A 15,898-nucleotide genomic window follows, 5' to 3' on the forward strand; every position below is an offset into this window, starting at 1 on the left:
CAGGAGCTGTGTGAACAAAGAAGAGAAAGGGAAATCTCTCCACGGAGCCTCAGAAGCAGAGGATTAGACCTCCACAATCAAACTGATGGACCCTGCAACTGTGGAATACCTGAAGAGACAACGAATCATCCCAAAATTGAGGTGGTAGACTTTGGGAGCAACTGTAGACTTGGGGTTTGCTTTCTGCATCTAATTTATTTCTGGTGTTATGTTTATCTTAGGTTAGTATTTAGAGCTTATTATCATTGGTAGATTTCTTTATTGATTTGGATGCTCTCTTCCTTTTATTTATTTTTTTCCCTTTTCTCCTTTTGTGTGCATGTGTATGCTTCTTTGTGTAATTTTCTCTGTAGAGATTTGCTTTTACCATTTGTCCTAGGGTTCTGTCTGTCCTTTTTTTTTTTTTCAGTATACTTTTTGGAGCTTGTTATCATTGGTGAATTTGTTTTTTGATTTGGTTGCTCTCTCTTTCCTTCCTTTTTTTTTTTTTTACTACTTTTTAATTTTTAAATATATTTTAAAATTTTTTTCTTTTAATAACTTTCTTATTTTATTAATTTGTTTGTTTGTTTATTTATTTATTTTCTCCCTTTTCTTCTGAGCCGGGTGGCTGACAGGGTCTTGGTGCTCTTGCTGGGGGTCAGGCCTGAGCCTCTGAGATGGGAGAGCCGAGTTCAGGACACTGGTCCACCAGAAACCTACCAACCCCACATAATATCGAATGGCGCAAGATCTCCCAGAGATCTCCATCTCAACGCTAAGACCCAGCTCCACTCAACGACCAGCAAGCTACAGGGCTTGACATCCTATGCCAAACAACTAGCAAGATAAGAACACAACCCTGCCCATTAGCAGACAGGCTGCCTAAAATCATAATAAGTTCACAGACAACCCAAAACACACCACCAGACACAGTTCCACCCACCAGAAAGACAAGATCCAGCCTCATCCACCAGAACACAGGCACCAGCCCCCTCCACCAAGAAGCCTACACAACCCACTAAACCAACCTTACCCACTAGGGGCCAACACCAAACACAACGGGAACTACGAACCTGCAGCCTGCCAAAAGGAGACCCCAAACACAGTAAGTTAAGCAAAATGAGAAGACAGAGAAACAAACAGCAGATGAAGGAGCAAGGTAAAAACCCACCAGATAAAACAAACCAAGAGAAAATAGGGAGTCTACCTGAAAAAGAATTCAGAGTCATGATAGTAAAGATGATCCAAAATCTTAGAAACAGAATGGAGAAAATGAAAGAAACGTTTAACAAAAACCTAGAAGAACTAAAGAGCAAACAATGATAAACATCACAATAAATGAAATGAAAAATTCTCTAGAAGGAATCAGTAGAAGAATAACTGAGGCAGAAGAATGGATAAATGACCTGAAAGATAAAATAGTGGAAATAACTACTGAAGAGCAGAATAAAGAAAAAAGAATGAAAAGAATTGAGGACAGTCTCAGAGACATCTGGGACAACATTAAATGCACCAACATTCGAATTATAGGGGTCCCAGAAGAAGAAGAGAAAAAGAAAGGGACTGAGAATATATTTGAAGAGATTATAGTTGAAAACTTCCCTAAAATGAGAAGGGAAATAGTCAATCAAGGCCAGAAAGCACAGAGACTCCCATACAGGATAAATCCAAGGAGAAACATGCCAAGACAAATATTAGTCAAACTATCAAAACTTAAATACAAAGAAAAAATATTAAAAGCAGCAAGGGAAAAGCAACAAATAACATACAAGGGAATCCCCGTAAGGTTAACAGCTGATCTTTCAGCAGAAATTCTGCAAGCCAGAAGGGAGTGGCAGGACATATGTAAAGTGATGAAAGAGAAAAACCTACAACCAAGATTACTCTACCCAGCAAGGATCTCACTCAGATTCAATGGAGAAATTAAAACCTTTACTGACAAGCAAATGCTAAGTGAAATTCAACACCACCAAACCAGCTTTACAAATCCTTAAGTAATTTCTCTAGGCAGGAAGCACAAGACAAGGAAAAGACCTACAATAACAAACCCAAAACAATTAAGAAAATGGTAACAGGAACACACATATCAATAACTACCTTAAATGTAAATGGATTAAATGCTCCAACCAAAGGACACAGGCATGCTGAATGGATACAAAAACAAGACCCATATATGTGCTGTCTGCAAGAGACCCACTTCAGACCTAGGGATACATACAGACTGAAAGTGAGGGGATGGAAAAAGATATTCCATGCAAATGGAAATCAAAAGAAAGCTGGAGTAGCAATTCTCATATCAGACAAAATAGACTTTAAAAAAAAGACTATTCCAAGAGACAAAGCACACTACATAATGATCAAGGGATCAATCCAAGAATAAGATATAACAACTGTAAATATTTATGGACCCAACAAAGGAGCACCTCAACACTTAAGGCAATGCTAACAGCCATAAAAGGGGAAATCGACAGTAACACAATCATAGTAGGGGACTTGAACACCCCACTTTCACCAATGGACAGATCGTCCAAAATGAAAATAAATAAGGAAACACAAGCTTTAAATGATAAATTAAACAAGATGGACTTAATTGATATTTATAGAACATTCCATCCAAACACAACAGAATACACTTCCTTCTCAAGTGCTCATGGAACATTCTCCAGGATAGATCATATCTTGGGTCACATATCAAGCCTTGGTAAATTTAAGAAAATTGAAATCGTATCAAGTATCTTTTCTGACCACAACACTATGAAAATAGATATCAATTACAGGAAAAAACCTGTTAAAAGTACAGACACATGGAGGCTAAACAATACACTACTTAATAACCAAGAGCTCACTGAAGAAATCATAGAGGAAATCAAAAAATACCTAGAAACAAATGACAATGAAAACACGACGACGCCAAAACCTATGGGATGTAGCAAAAGCAGTTCTAAGAGGGAAGTTTATAGCACTAGAATCCTACCTCAAGAAACAATAAACATCTCAAATAAACAACCTAAACTTACACCTAAAGCAATTAAAGAAAGAAGAACAAAAAGCCCCCAAAGTTAGGAGAAGGAAAGAAATCATAAAGATCAGATCAGAAATAAATGAAAAAGAAATGAAGGAAACAATAGCTAAGATCAATAAAATTAAAAGCTGGTTCTTTAAGAGGATAAACAAAATTGATAAACCACTAGACAGACTCATTAAGAAAAAAAGGGAGAATACTGAAATCAATAGAATTAGAAATGAAAAAGGAGAAGTAACAACTGACACTGCAGAAAAACAAAGGATCATGAGAGATTACTACAAGCAACTATATCCCAATAAAATGGACAACCTGGAAGAAATGGACAAATTCTTAGAAAAGCACAACCTCCCAAGACTGAACCATGAAGAAATAGAAAATATAAACAGACCAATCACAAGCACTGAAATTGAAACTGTGAATGAAACTTAAAAGCTTTTGCCAAGCAAAGGAAACTACAAACAAGAGAAAAAGACAACCCTCAGAATGGAAGAAAATATTTGCAAACGAATCAACAGACAAAGGATTAATCTCCAAAATATATAAACAGCTCATGCAGCTGAATATTAAAAAGACAAACAACCCAATCAATAAATGGGCAGAAGACCTAAATAGACATCTCTCCAAAGAAAACATACAGATGGCCAAGAAGCACATGAAAAGCTGCTCAACATCACTAATTATTAGAGAAATGCAAGTCAAAACTACAATGAGGTATCACCTCACAACAGTTAGAATGGGCATCATCAGAAAATCTACAAACAACAAATGCTGGAGAGGGTGTGGAGAAAAGGGAACCCTCTTGCACTGTTTTTGGGAATGTAAATTGATACAGCCACTATGGAGAACACTATGGAGGTTCCTTAAAAAACTAAAAATAGAATTACCGTATGACCCAGCTATCCCACTACTGGGCATATACCCAGAGAAAACCATAATTCAAAAAGACACATGCACCCCAATGTTCACTGAAGCACTACTTACAATAGCCAGGTCATGGAAGCAACCTAAATGCCCATTGACAGATGAATGGATAAAGCAGATGTGGTACATATATACAATGGAATATTACTCAGCCATAAAAAGGAATGAAATTGGGTCATTTGCAGAGATGTGGATGGATCTAGAGACTGTCATACAGAGTGAAATAAGTCAGAAAAAGAAATATCATATATTAATGCATATATGTGGAACCTAGAAAAATGGTACAGATGAACCAGTTTGCAGGGCAGAAATAGAGACACAGATGTAGAGAACAAACGTATGGACACCAAGGGGGGGAAAGTGGCGGGGGGGATGGTGGTGGTGGTGGGATGAATTGGGAGATTGGGATTGACATGTATACACTGATATGTATAAAATGGATAACTAATAAGAACCTGCTGTATAAAAAAATAAATAAAATTCAAAAAAAATTATCTGAAGTCTCTGCTTTTCAAGCTTTCATTACAAGGAGTCTGGAACCATAAGGTAGAAAGCCATGTATGATATTCCTATGCCTGTTGTGCTGTTTGTGAATACAAAGAGCATCTGAGATTAGTAAATGCATGAGGTGGGAAACCTTTATCAGTCACAAAATATTGTGAGGCCTTTTGAAGCTACTAAAATGTTTACAATTTTAGTTACCCTTTCAATAAATAAGCTTCAACTTCTTTCCACTACAAATGCATGTAAACCTACACAACATATAATCACAAAGAGGACTTAAAAGACAGAGCACTAACCTTAGGACCTGAATTAGACACACATGCCTTCTCCCTTCAACTTCCAGAGCTGTATTCTCTTTCAACTCATCACCCCTCAGTTACCTTCATTCTAAGAATCGTTACTGCCATTGCCTTAAATCTTTATTACTCCATTCATCTTCACTCTTACTTTGTTTTCCTTTTTCAGCATCTTGTCACTGTTACATGACCCTGATTTTGTACCAGCTTGCCATTCATAAGCACTGCCAGCTAAAATGATCTCTCCTTTCCATAAGGTTAGGAAAAAAAAAAAAAAATCACAGAATATCCAGGGCAGTATTTTTTTTTTTTTTGCCACACAGCACGGCTTGTGGGATCTTAGCTCCCTGACCATGGATGGAACCTGCGCCCCTTGCATTGGAAGCTTGGGGTCTTAACCACTGGACCACCAGGGCAATATTTTCATAACATTAACATTTTTTTGATGCTGCTGACAACACAGACTACTTCTTCCTCACCAGGGAAGCTTTCTACTGTTTAATTTTAGCTGTCCTTACAGTTATTTGAACAAAGTTAAATGATTCAGTCCTGCCATTTAGCAGAATCTTACAAAAGTATAGTTCAAGTGTCAAAGCTACTTAATTTTTACTAGCAAACAACCAATTTATTATCAAGTATCAATCCATCTTTATTATCAAGTTCAACCTTGTCCAACATAAAGAAAACTACATAAATTATATAAACATAGTCTTCTTAAGGCACATTCTCTTTCTTAATAGAATCACACTCAGATACACAGACTGCAGTAGATTTTGTAATATACAGATACATTGAAAAAGAAAAAAATTATTAATGCCGGGGGGGGGGGGGAAGTTGTGCAGGAAAAGTAACAGTTTATTACAATGACTCAATTGTAAATAACATTCACAGTCATAAAAATATAACACTAAATACTGTTCTAAACCAAAATTATTCAATACAATTGTACTGAAAAACTGGGGTATAGGAAATGAGTACATGGAGAGGTGGAAAGAGTGCTAAATCCAAAGCAGACAATGACTAAAACTGAAAATCAGCAAGTTATGAACATGTTGGAGACATAGCAGTGAAAAGCAAAATAATCAGAGAAACTAAAGGAGTTCCTTATCTCTCTAGGCAGAATGTAAAAGAAGCCAGGCAGGAGACTGATTTTTCTTTTTCCTAAAAACTTCACAGAACTATTTAATTCTTTAAACTGTATTCATGCATAACTTTGAAAAAACTAAATATAAAAGTCAGCAATTATAAATCTTAAAAAAAGTTTCTGTTGAACAAAATCACATTATGTCACATGTGGAAGAAAATGAATTACAGTTTCAAGATTTTCACAAGCATTTGTTTACAAGGTTTTAATCACAATATGTAATCATTTTAATTTCAATTTGTGCTATTATTTTTAGTTACTGGCTTGGATAAGTCCAAGATGTGGGGAAAGACCACAAAAGTTTGAATACTTTTCAGGTCTTGTTACATACTTCCAAATTGTTTTCTAGAGCAATTAAGTTTGGTTATACTGCCACCAGTAGTACGGTCATAGTATTCTCATTAGTAGTTGGTATTATTAATTTTGGAACAGGTAAAATTACCTTATTCTTATATTCAAATTATTCCTGGTGTCTCAATATTTTTATAAACATTCATGAGCTTTTACATAACATGGCTTGGTCATATTTTCCGCAGAAAACATCTTCAATTCTGTCTAATGCCTTTTTACTTTGATTACAATGTTTTCCCTTTCACGTATAGACATTTTCACACACATGCACTGAAACCCGTGAACATCTTTTGCAATTTCTTTATGACTTCTAAATTTAATGTTTTTTCTCCCTATATTTAATATATATTTTCTTCTTTGAAAAAAAAGCAATAATTAAAATTAACATGACCCCTAACATCCATTTCTTTTTTAGGGAAAATAAAACATCCACTGAACTAACAAACAATAGTCTTATATCTGTTAACTAAGAAAGTTTACGTTTTAGCCTCAGTAAAACTTTCAAGTACTTGTGTTTAGGCAGAAATCTTCAGGGGAAAAGCTTTAACATTTTTTATAAATCATAAATTACATTAAGTATTATATAATACTGTATTTACAGTGAACTTAAACAACACTTTCTTAAAATTTTCAGTGATTTGATTTGTAGCTACTTGGTTTCCTTCTTCAGTTTTTAAAAATTGATTATTTTCTTGAAAATAAACTTTTTATTTACACTGGTTATATATATCAAATTATTCACTTTATTTTAAAAACTAGAGTATGCTAATTTAAAACAAAAATCTTAAAATATGTTTTAAACATTAACAAGTTACAAAGTCAGCTGAAATTCTACACTAAAAAAGGTCCATGGGAAAAGAAAACATGATCTGTTGCTTTATGATATATATTATATACAATACATAATATCTAATTGTTCTCTGTAAGTATATACAATAATGTAATAGTTAAATATTACATTATAATTACATAAAGTATTTTTCTAATATAGTTTTACTGATCTCATTGATTTACAATGTAATAATAAATCATATTTTATTCTACATATCTTGATAAGGTACGTAAATCAATCTTTCCATAGCCCCCTTCATCAAGAGGCTATGTTCTTCTACGACATAGCACAAAGTATACTTCTTCACATGTAAACAGAATAAAGTAATGATTCATCTTCAGCAAAGGTACACTAAGAAGAATTACACCAAAACACTTGTTCACAGGCCTGTAAACATGCAATCACGAATTGCTTTATGAGGGGAGTGGGAGGAGAGGAAAAAGGAGAAAAGGGGACAGGAGGAAGGGGCAGGGAGAAGGCATAAAAAATATGAACATTTTCTGCTCTGAAGGAGGTACAAGGAAGACACAGTCACCTTTTAAATTAGAGACGGTAAACTGTGACAGTGATAGAGTTAAGTAGTAGCTCAAGGTTGAAGGCCACATTCCAAATCCAAGCATCATAAATAAAGGTGCTATTCCTCCTATAGAGGAAAATGGAAAGGGGGAGAGACAAAAAGCTTCTACACTATTTAGGTGAAGAATACCTGAGAACTCACATTATTACCCATTCATTTAGATTTGAATGCTTTTATACTAAAGTATCTTACTCATACAGGTAGTAGGAAAATGTAAGTATTTTAAAAGCAGCAACACATCAAATAATGACAGAATATGAAGAACTGGATCCAGGAGTTGGCTGACTTAAAAGGGTCGGATATTTAATATTTTAGGTTTTGCAGGCAGTAGTCTCTGTGGCACCTACTCAATTCTGCCATTATGGTACAAAGCAGCAATATACAATATATATAAATGTACAAGGAAGCTGTGTTCCATCAATACTTAATTTAGAAAAGCAGACTGATTTGGCCCAAGGCCATAGCTTCCTGACCCCTGACTTAATCTACACATTTTTTAAAACTTAACAATTCAACAGACAACTACAGGGGAAACCACTATTGTAAAACTCAAACATTCACTGAATATATAAAGTGAATTCAGAAAAAAGTTTAGAGGCACAAAGGCACATCTGAAATGATTTTTTATTTACAGACATTAAAGCAACAGGGCAGTGGGATATATGCATTTGTGACCTTGTTACTACAACTGAAAACAATTTAATTTTCTGCTTCTATATGAATGAAAACAAATGCAAAAACTCAAGTGATCACTGACTGACAAGTCTTCGATACTTATTAGAGCATTAAAAATAACTCTTTCACACAGTACTTCACAGTAACTCTAATAACAATACTTCTGGGTCCTATGAAAGCACATAATCTTATATTAATAAGATAAAGATATTTCCGACAACATTCTGATTCACTTTTCTAATCCCCAAAAACCTCTTTTCTGAATGGGATGGATGGTCCCCCAAAACAGTGTACACATTAAGGGTAAACACCATTGTTAGAAATGTTAATGCAAGAACAATTACCTGATACCTCCTCTTTCAGCAGTAAAATATACAATATAATGGGTAAATATAAACTATAAAATTACAAAATCATATACCACTAACTCCTAATGAAAATAATTGAAACACTACTTGAAAAAGATTTTAGATTTTATCCCTATACTTACAAACCTGTAACCACCACGCCATTCTAATAACATCTTTTAACATTAAAAGTCTATTAAATATCCAATTCTTATATCTGGCAACAACAAAAAAAGAAAACCTTATGTTCTGATAATAGAATCTGACACTATTTTTTTATGATGTGCTATGACAATAAACTATTGTGTTCTGAACATTGAAAGTGTGGTCTCTTAAGCAGTTGGAAATAATTTCAATAATGCTATTGTTATTTAAAGCTTTACAATTTCAGTTGAAAATTGCCTTCATAACTACTGAACACATTTTTGAATATTCTGATTGTAGTAAATATTTGTCAAGAATATATTTGCTTATTTGGGAAAAACCTAAAAGTCATTGTGTGGTCTAGTCACAAAACTTATTAGAAAATAATGAAAAAAAAAGAAAATAATGAAAATGAACAAAGTAGTTTGGAATATTGATAACTGATATAATTTGAAATCTTGAGTTTACATAAATGACTATGGGAAATCTTGTGGTTATTACAGGTCCTTGAGGCTCTATTTTTCAAAAATCATTCTATAAAAGTCAAAGTTCCAAAACACTTGAACTTAAAAAAAAAAGCTCACCACGTGATTTTAACATTATTTTCAGTACAGTGGAGACAACACGAAGTTATATGGGACTAAATTAAGCCAGAAGCAGCCCAGACTGAAGGAATTGCTGCTATTCATATGCAAAGCTAACCTCAAAGATACACATTTAATATATAGCCCTCTTTCTGTTTGAAAACACCCCCAACATAACTTGCAAGGAAACTTGGCCTTATATTGTTCTACCTCCACCCAAACTCAGCCCCATTCAGAAAATTAGGGTTAAAAGCAATCAAAGTTAACCAGTTCAAAATGACTCTTATTAGTAACACTAACCAGCTGGAGGAAATCTCAAGGTAGACTAGATAAATAGCACTAAGGAATCTAATTGTAACTTAAATAGTCTTGTTTTAGGAAAAGGTGAAGATGAAGAAGGTAAGTGCATGAAAACTTCAAGAGGAATCAAACACTAGGGGGCAGCATCAAACTGTTGGGACAAACAGCACTCTTCTAACTTGTAAACTTGAAGCTAAAGTTAGTATATTTTTAATGAGAATTACACTTATAATGAAAAATTACTTAATAAGGTTATAAAACCTGTTATAAAGGAAAAAACTAGCTTTCTGTTTTGATTACCTGCACTTCTTTTCCATTTCCTACTGTGTGCTTTCTTTTGCATCTTATGAATACGTTTAAAATGCACTCATGATAAAGTCCTTTTGATATACAATTTTTAATAAATGAGCATTTCCATTCTTGAGGTAGCCACTACACAGACAAGGGCTGACATATCAAAATCCAAAGTATTAATACTTCCTTGGGTTAATACTGAATTTAAATTTTGTATCACTCACTTAACATTTTTAACTCGATTAAAGAGCTTGAAAACCAAGCTTTGCACATTCACTGAATAAGGTGTCATGAGCATTATAGCATTATGTCACAAAAAGCTGTGGAGTGTGTGTCCCTCAAGGAATTTAGTCTGGCAGGGAAAACAAGATATATGTATGTAATTATAAGTTAGAAAATGCAAAAGCAGAAAAAATTCTATGAATTATTACATATGAATAACAACAATAAGATAATTGTATCCCCGCAATGGCCCAGTAGAGACCATTAAACCTCATTCTGGAATCAAGACAGAAAGTAGTCCTTCAACTGCTAATGAAGAACTGAAACGTCTATGCAGAAAGAAGGTAAAATGAATTATCTGTAGCCCCTTAGCTCATTAAGTCATTTCAAGGTCACAGTAAACCCATGAGGTAGGTTTTTCTAGTACTTCAAGTTCACAGATAAAAGATTAAGATAAAGCAACTTGCTCAAGGTAACCAAACTAGTTAATAATGGGTCAGTTTTGAACCTTAAGTCTCACTCCAAAGCTGTACATTCTTTCCAATAACGGCCAAAACTGGGGGTAGAGGAAGTCGGGGAGAGGTGGGGAATAGAATAGTAACAACGTAAATTCGCTTTAATTAAAAGCAGATGATTCCTGTTGTTGAATAATTTCCCTTGTTATAATACCTATACCCTGTATTCTCCATAAATCTGTTTAAAAACAAACAAAAACACCCCCTAGACTAGTACCTGCCTACCAGACTTGAGGCCTCCTACTTCAAATCAAGTGCTCAAAAAAGGGGAAGAACTGTGTTGGCTTTTAAGCTATCTGTTAGTAGAATACAAATTAACATGAAGAATAAGTAAAGGTTATCATGCAATATATTATCGATGTCACCTCATAGTTAACCACTTCTTTTAAAGTAGCACAAAGTCATTCTTACACAGGGGTTCTTAACCAGGGGGCTGTGTAAAGAATTCAGGTTTGTGAATTTGGATACGGAAGACAGACATATCTAATTGTAATTGATCTCTGAAATTTAGTTATCCCTTCAGTTATAAATGTAGGCAAAAAGCACAGTAATATGCAGCACCTGACACTATTAATATAAATCATTCAAATTAAATCCTATAAAGATCATTTACAGTCCTCACTAGTTTGAAATTAGTCATCAGACTTGCCACTACTCGATATTTAATGCTTTACTAAAGCATGAATTACTTCATCATAAATATTTAACATTTTGGTAATTATATTTCAATACAACTGGTTTCTCTTGTAATCCTACGTTTTCCATACATTTAAACTCATCATTCAGAGTTTCATCAAACAAAAAAAGTTTAAAAGTCCCTCCAGTACATTATTATTTTCTTTTCTTCAAATCACTCATCGTTGGTATTACCTATTTCTCTCTCCTATGGGAGTACTCAGCACATGGAGGGATGTAAGTTGTCTGGTGTGGACCCCAAAGTCTAGAGCAAGAGACTGCCTCAAGGTACTTAAAATTTGTAGAATTGTAAGTCCTAACAAAAAACAGTACACAAGTCTTGACTTAAGGCTTTCAACTGCATTACTACAATCAACTACATTCTAAATCTCCAGCTTTTCCCATATATTACTTGTTTGTTCTTAATTATGTAGAATTTAGATACCCATCAAAAAAAAAAACCCACACAAATGAAATGCAAACTTGTCACATGCTTGTTTTGCTCCAAGAATGACTCAGTTCCAAGGTAAAACTAGAGAACTGAACAGCGTAAAAGACGTTAAATTAAAGTTAAAAATAAACACACACACAGTATAACCTACCATCTTCTTTTTAAATTATGTGCTTTAATGTCACTCTTTATTACTTAAAACAGGGACTTGAGTGAAGAACCCTTCCAACTGAGGGCTGCGGATCCTGCTTCTTCCTCCTGCCCAGCTCATAAAGACAGCCCATGTGGACAGACTCCCACGTGAACAGTTCTTTACAGAAGCCACAGGAAGACCTCCAACGTCACGTCGCCTGCGCCCTCACCAGGCCCCCCTCTTAGCCTGGGCACTCAGGGGTCCCAAGGGAGAAGCAAGGAGTTGAGCAGATCCCGAGACCCGGGGAGGGGGCCGCGAAGGTTCCCCGACGTACTGCCGCAGCAGGGCCCCCCATCACTCTCAGCCAAAGAGCTTTCAGGAACAAAGCCTGGGCTGCCGTGCCACCTCCCGGCCCACCCGAACTCCCCCTCCGACCCAGCCCCAGCCCAACCCGAGCCCTCAGCTCCAGGGACCCCAGCTGGCTTCAATATTAACCACCCCGCGCCCCGCCTCGGCTTTCCGGTTGGTAGGGGAGAAAGCAAGCTCCCACGAGGCCTCCCGCGGTAGGAGCACAGGCGCCACCGTCCGTTAGCCTCCCGGGGCCGGAACAGCAGCGCCCAGGCTCCATCCCGGGGTCACCGTGATACACCGGAGAGGACCACGCGAGAGGAAGAACAGGGGGTGTTCGCCGAGACCGGACTGCGGATCCTCCCACCCTCGGGCCACCGTGTCCCCGCCTCCGGCGGCGACGCCACCCTCGGCCCCCAGGCCGCCCGCGCGCAGCCCCCCAACCGCCACCTTCTGCCCAGTGGTCACTGCCCCATTCTCCGCGCGGCCCCCAGCCTCGGCAGGGGGCTAAGTTGGGCGCGGGTCCCGCACGCGGGGCGGAGGCTGCCCGGCCGCTAACCCCGCGGCAGCCCAGAGCGCACACGAGGAGCTGCGGCACCCCACGCGCAGCCCACAGCGCGCTCTGCCCGGCTCGCCGCCGCCGCCGCCGCCGCCAACGACAGCAGCAGCTGCGAGAAGCCCAGCGCCCGGATCCCCGAGGGACTCAGCCCCGACTCCCCGGTCCTTGTCTCCCTTTCTACCCCCACCCCGCTGTCCCGGGACTCGCAGTCTCCGCCGCGCAAGGGGCCGGTTCTGGGGGAGGGAATGTAAACAAATCGGGGTTTTATAGTTACCTCACACTCGAGTGCCGTGTGCATCTCCTCTCCGCTCGGTACCAAACCCCGGCTGCACTAAATCGTGTATTCACCAAAGCCGGCTGCGCCAACTGCGTCGCGGAGACCTGAGCGTCAGACACCACGCTACGCTAGCGGCGTACACGGCCCACTCAGGTCCTTGCGCAGCCGCACCCCGTCCGCCTATGGGTGTTACGCTCTGGGCGTACACTCACCACCCAGCCATTCACTTCGAATAACGAAACTTGCGTAGCAGAACTGCACCATTCGTGGATTCCACATGGACCGTGAGAGCAATAGGAAATTCGAGTCTACGCAAACTGCGGAGCTCCGCGGCTCCGCGCTAGTTTTGTTCCAAGAAAAGACGCCGCGGGGTAGTTGGGGCGGCTTCTAACGCATGCGTGGAGCGCTCTTTTACCTCTCGCCTTTACTCCCGGCTTTGCCTGTCGGTTGCTGCGGCGCGGGCGAGGCGGATGAGTAAGGGAAACTCTAAACGCAAACGCTTCAGCCAGAAGATTTAAGATGGATAAATTAGAATGTTTATCTGTACACGAGTTAAACATCTACGTTAACTTAATCCCTCCCCTTTATTAAAGTAAACTTTCAGTCTCTGAAGGGAGAAAGGAATTAATACTGATTTAGTGCTAAGTGCGAGGTATTTTGCATAGTTCTCCCTCCTCCCAATTTATTCTGAAGAGCACTTCCTGTGGGCCTTACAAGCCGAAAAGAAGAAGTTGAGTCCAGAGAGCATATCACGCACTTAGTGGAATTCTCGAGGATTTTGACAACTTTCCAAAATTTTCCACCACCTCCTACTGCTAAACTCATTAACACCCAATAGCAACACCTCCCGATCCAGCCCAGCAATTTCATGGATTCCTGACCACATCGTGGTCATTCTTGCTTTCCATTCTTTTGCTCACACCATACCTGACATGTGAATTGTCTCCTCTCCTCTTTGTAAGCAATTCACAGCCCGTACTTTCTTAGAAGGTGGCTCTGGACACTTTCCCTTTGCTCCATTACCCTGCTTCTTGGCACTTATTTGATCTCCATGGTGAGGCTTATCTATTCTGTCTGGCGTGCCTGTTTCTGTATCCAGCCAGAGTCCTGGGCGTACCTTACTGATGTCTAGCAGAGTGCATAAAACCATGATCAATAGTAACAGCAAGCTTTACTATGTGTCAAGTACTTCCTATGTGCTCTACATGTATATTACTTTCATCCTCATAACACGACGAGGTAGGTATTATTATCCTATGCCGGGAAACTGAGGCACAAGAAGTAACTTGCTTAAGACCTCAGAACAGGTAGGGAGAAGAGTTGGGATCCAAACCCAGTTAGTATGGCTACATATTCCTGCTATTCTGCATATTTAAGGAAGGAAGGTTGTTTTGTTTTTGTTTTGTATCTCTGTAAAAAACATCTTTTAGGTGCTCAATAAATGCCTACTGACTGCCAGGATACTCAGCTTCTCATATCCCTTTTGTTTTGTTTTGTTTGGAAAAGCCATCGACCTCACTCCTGCCGGTTTCCATGCTGCTATTAGGGAAAGGGAGAAGTCCTGATGTATAAAGGAAAGAGATCAAGTCTGAGTTCTAGCTTCAGGTCTTACCATGATCACTAACTGTGGAAGACAATGGCCACGGTCCTCAGATTCATGGATAAATTAAGGGAATTGGTCTAAATTTATTCTTAAGTCTTTAGATTTTATAAAATCAGAACTAAAGTCTTTAGATTTCATAAAATCAATATAAATATAGTATGTCTTTTGGGTCGAAAGCATAAAAAGCTTCCAAATTATCCTGATATTTTAAGCCTCATAATTATTTTATTGAACATATTATTTCAGCAACTTTAAAATACATGTGATATTTTGCTCCTAAATTTCAATAAAATACAGCACTTACATTCCTTATATTTTAGGGCCCTCACACCCTCACTGCTTTTTAATTATGTATTTACAAGGCTAATAATGTTCAGCTGGTACACACAGGCACAGAGACCCATTGATCAAATACTGAAATATACAAGTTGGTCAACAGCTGCATCTCCGAGTTGAATTCCACCGTGATCCCCATCCCTGTACCAGCCCTTTCTCTCAGGATTCTCTAGACCTCCCACATTTCAGGAACTAAAGGGTTAATGTCTGGCTAAGAAAGAAACCGAAGGACCCAGCTCTTCTCAAAGACTTCCATTCTAATTTGTTGGTGCTTATGCTTTATTAATTTTCGTATTTTAAATATCATCCCTGCATAACACTATAGGGTAATCTAACTGAAAATAGACTGTCTTCTACCACTTTTATATACTCATTCAAACATTTATATAGGATCAAGTATATGCACACTGACTAGGGCAGGACTTCGAGCAAAATTACTCAGTAGGGTAATGATTGAGCTGCAAACTAGTGTATTACTTTTCCTGTTGGAAAAAGGAATCTCAGAAAATGATTTCCAGCCTTACTCAAAATCACCTGCTGAGGTAAACAATGGAAAGTGCAGCAAAAATATCACTACAACATATGTTTTATTTTTACCAGTTTTATATTTATACCAGTTTTAGGGTAAGGAATTTCTAATATGTTAGAATCATGGAACTTTCTGAAAGGTCAGACTTTTTTTTTCCAGCCATCTCATGTGACTCATAAAGAAGCTCATCTGAACTATAAAACAGTACAGACGATTTGCAGCATATGCGGGGAAGAGAAAGTATTGAATTATGTGTAAATAGTTTACCTCTCAT

At 37.9% G+C, this 15,898-nt stretch overlaps 1 protein-coding gene across 3 annotated transcripts in view; it reads right to left on the reverse strand.

The window, feature by feature from the left end:
• Positions 1 to 15,898, reverse strand: part of SLC39A10 (solute carrier family 39 member 10) — a 133,232-nt gene that overhangs the window by 52,989 nt on the left and 64,345 nt on the right. For 2 of the 3 annotated variants that reach the window (XM_067741155.1, XM_067741153.1), the window contains exon 1: positions 13,154 to 13,306. The exons of the other annotated variant lie outside the window; for it this stretch is intronic. The gene's annotated coding sequence lies outside the window, so the exon portion shown is untranslated. Of the gene's footprint in view, positions 1 to 13,153; positions 13,307 to 15,898 lie in introns of those variants that run through there. 3 annotated transcript variants of the gene reach the window in all.

Source organism: Pseudorca crassidens, chromosome 6 (genome assembly GCF_039906515.1).
Source record: "Pseudorca crassidens isolate mPseCra1 chromosome 6, mPseCra1.hap1, whole genome shotgun sequence".
Classification (NCBI taxonomy): domain Eukaryota; kingdom Metazoa; phylum Chordata; class Mammalia; order Artiodactyla; family Delphinidae; genus Pseudorca; species Pseudorca crassidens.